The sequence below is a fragment of the Magnolia sinica genome, chromosome 17, assembly GCF_029962835.1.
Source record: "Magnolia sinica isolate HGM2019 chromosome 17, MsV1, whole genome shotgun sequence".
Classification (NCBI taxonomy): Eukaryota; Viridiplantae; Streptophyta; class Magnoliopsida; order Magnoliales; family Magnoliaceae; genus Magnolia; species Magnolia sinica.
This window is the reverse complement of record NC_080589.1, coordinates 58,493,118-58,496,471: the sequence shown is the minus strand read 5'-3', so window position 1 is coordinate 58,496,471 and position 3,354 is coordinate 58,493,118. Positions and strand designations below refer to the sequence as shown.

Sequence of the window (3,354 nt, the reverse complement as noted above, 5' to 3'; positions counted from 1 at the left end):
GGGAAGAAGGAAGCTGGGTGCGGACGTGGACAGAGGCAGCCGTGGGAGTCTGTTAGGCTCGGTTTGGGAGATGAGAAAGGATTGAGGAGGCAGCAGAGGTTGGCTGCTGGACGTTGCTGGAGGCTTGGGCTGGACCTGGACCTGGTTTTTTTTCCTTTTTCCTTTCTCCTTCTTCTGTTGTTGATTTTGAATTTAGCCCATTCATGTGTGGCTAAACCTCTTAGCTAGGGCTAAGAGGTGAAGCCTGTAGCGAGATGGGAGACACTATTTCATGCATTTAATTTAAATTTCTGATCTGAATTTGATTTTAAGTTGATTATTAAAGGAATATTTTCTCAGTCTTTAATGGTCTGTTGTGACTGAAATTACAATGGGTTTGCAATGGCTTTGAATATTCCTTTTTCTCTTTTGATGTTTATGATGTCAGGAGGCCCTGTTGTTCACCATCGTCTCCTGGGCATGGTTGGATGATAGTACCCTTTCTAACTGTCATGCACTGTTGATTAGTTGGTAATTAGTTTAATCCTGTTGTTTGCTTTGTCGCCTGGGCATGGTTAGATGATGGAATCCATTCTAATTCATATACCTTTCATCTCTTTAGAATTATATCAGAAGAAGTTCAGTTTAATTTTCATGATTTTTGAAGCAGGCATAAGATCTCCCTGATCTCTACAAGTGGATCCTCTGAATCCCTAGTTTCCTTCCTCTGAATTCCTTAAGTTTTAAATTAATCTCTCACCATTATTCATCAATTTATATTTGATTTATATTGCATCTTAGGCTAGTTCTATATCTACCTAGTTTCAGGAAACGTACAAGTTTCAGTCCCTGTGGATTCGACCTCAGTCTTACCGAGTTTATTACTACATCACAACCCTATACTTGGGGAGTGAACAAGTTTTTGGCGCCGTTGCCGGGGACTGACGGTTACGTTTTTCTGAAATTAATTAGTTTTAGAATTAGGTTAGGATTAGGATTTTACTAACTTTAGGCTAAAGGTTTTTATTTTATTTTATTTTTAGAAACTAACTTGTTTCCATATTTTGTAGGATCCTGACATAAGTTCCTAAATTGGTAATTCCTTCCTAATTTCTCTACTTTTTTCACTTTTAAAGTTAGGGTTTAAATTTTTCTAATTCTAGTATTTTCCTATTTGTAGGAAATAGTTTTTAGAAATTTTCCTCTTTTGTTTTTAGAAACTTGGTTAGTTATTCCCCTTTTTAGAAATTAACCTTCTATTTTTATTTTAGTAACTTTCTAATTTTAACTCTTTTAGAATCTAATTTGTTTCCTAATTTATTTTTAGAATTTTTGTTTAGAAACTAACCTTCCTATTTTGTAGGCCTTTAAAATAGAAATTTCTAATTCGGTAAGCTCCTTCTCTACTTCCTATTTTTCAGTTCTCTTTTAGTAATTTACTTTCTAGTTTAGGACTTTCCTAATTTATTTTAGAAATTTCCACTTTCTTTTAGGAATTCCTTCTTTTAGAAATCAGTTTACTGCTATCTTTCCTTTAAAGGATTGTTCTTCTCTTTTTAGAATCTAACTTATTTTGTTTTATTTTGCAGGTTTTTAACTTAGGGACTCCAATTTGGTAATTTCTTTCCAACTCTCTTTCTTTCTAGATTTTTTCTCCCTTTCTTAGGATTAGGTTTTTGAGGGCTGCGAGTGTTTCATGCCCAAGTGGGCCCGTGACAACACTTGACGTCTCTTGACTGAAGGAGGATTGGTTAAGGGGTTGACTATCTATCGTAGGACTAGACACCGCTCGAAATCCCCTGAATTAACTGAAGTTATGGCTGAAGACCAACCTCCTCCACTTCCACCCAGGGTGGAGGATACCCAAGATGAGAATGAGGTGCATCAGGCACCCCCGCCTTGTACTTTACGAGATTATCTACAACCGGTGGGAGTGAGTATGCCCTCATGCATGATTTTTCCTGAAAACACAGGACAAATGGACATCAAGCCAGGTGTTATCCAACTCCTTCCCAAATTCCATGGACTTGAATCAGAGAGTCCATATTTACATTTGAAAGAGTTCGATGAAATTATAGCTACATTATGTTTTCCTAATGTATCTGAGGATACAATTAGGCTAAAACTCTTTCCTTTTTCTTTAAAAGAGAAAGTTAAGATGTGGTTACATTCACTGCGTCCTAGATCCATTGGCACATAGAACGACATGCAGAGGGAATTCATAAAAAAATTCTTCCCACATCATAAAACGATTACCCTCAAAAAACCAATCATGAACTTTGCCCAAAAGGAAGATGAAACATTCTTCCAATGTTAGGAAAGGTTCAAAGATTTGGTCAGTTCATGCCCACAACAAGGATTTGAAACGTGGAGCATTACAAATTTTTTCTACGATGGACTGACATCTTCCATGCGCCAAATGGTCGAGACAATGTGTAATGGAGAGTTCATTAATAAAGATGTCGACGAGGTATGGGACTACCTCGACAGTTTGGCTAAAAAAACACAATCTTGGGACTATCACCCAAAATCAAACACCACATCTAGGCCGACTCAATTAAAGGAGAAAGGTGGATTATATCTCTTGAAAGAAGAGGATGATCTCAAGTGTAAAGTGACTACGCTCATAAGGAAAGTTGAGGCCATGGAAGGAAAGAAGGATAAGGTTAATGAAATTGTTTGCGGCATTTGTGATTGCAACATTCATACAACTAAAAATTGTCCTACAATACCCGCCTTTCGAGGAGTGTTGAATGAACAAGCTAATGTCGTAAACAACTATCAAAGACCTTTTACTGGACCTAACTCCAATACATATAATCCTGGCTGGAAAAATCATCCAAACTTTAGTTGGAGGAATGGACAAACGGCTACTCCTCCAGGTTTCTTCAATCAAAATCCAAATCAAGTGAAACCTCAAGAGGAACCGGTTCAAAATTCCATACAAGAGCTGGCTCAGGTAATGCGGGGAATTACAGATTTTATGCAAAAGATAGATTCTCGTATGACGGTTATAGAAAAGGGGATGCTTCCTGCACAACCTCTCCCCAATCCTAAACCGCAGTACGAGATTAATGATCCCAGCTCTTCAAATCAGATGGGGCACGCTAAATCCATCACCACTCTTAAGAGTAGAAAGATCATTGATAAAACTCTTCCAGTTAGGCCCGAAAAGCCTCAAGAACCAGAAGATGACAACAATGATGGATCAAGTGATGCCCCACAAAAATTAGAACGGAAACTTCTAGAGAAGCCAGTTACTCCGTTCCCCCAATGGTTGGTTTCACCGAAACCTCTCTCTAACTCTCAGGATATTCTAGAGGTGTTGAAACAAGTGAAAGTCAATATTCCTCTACTTGATGTCGTGAAACAGAT

General features: G+C 37.9%; 1 non-coding gene across 1 annotated transcript; it reads right to left on the bottom strand.

Moving 5' to 3' along the window:
- Positions 1 to 2,233: 2,233 nt before the first annotated feature.
- Positions 2,234 to 2,340, bottom strand: LOC131232108 (small nucleolar RNA R71). Its single transcript, XR_009164711.1, has one exon. It is a non-coding gene; the product is annotated as a small nucleolar RNA R71 (small nucleolar RNA).
- Positions 2,341 to 3,354: the final 1,014 nt, after the last annotated feature.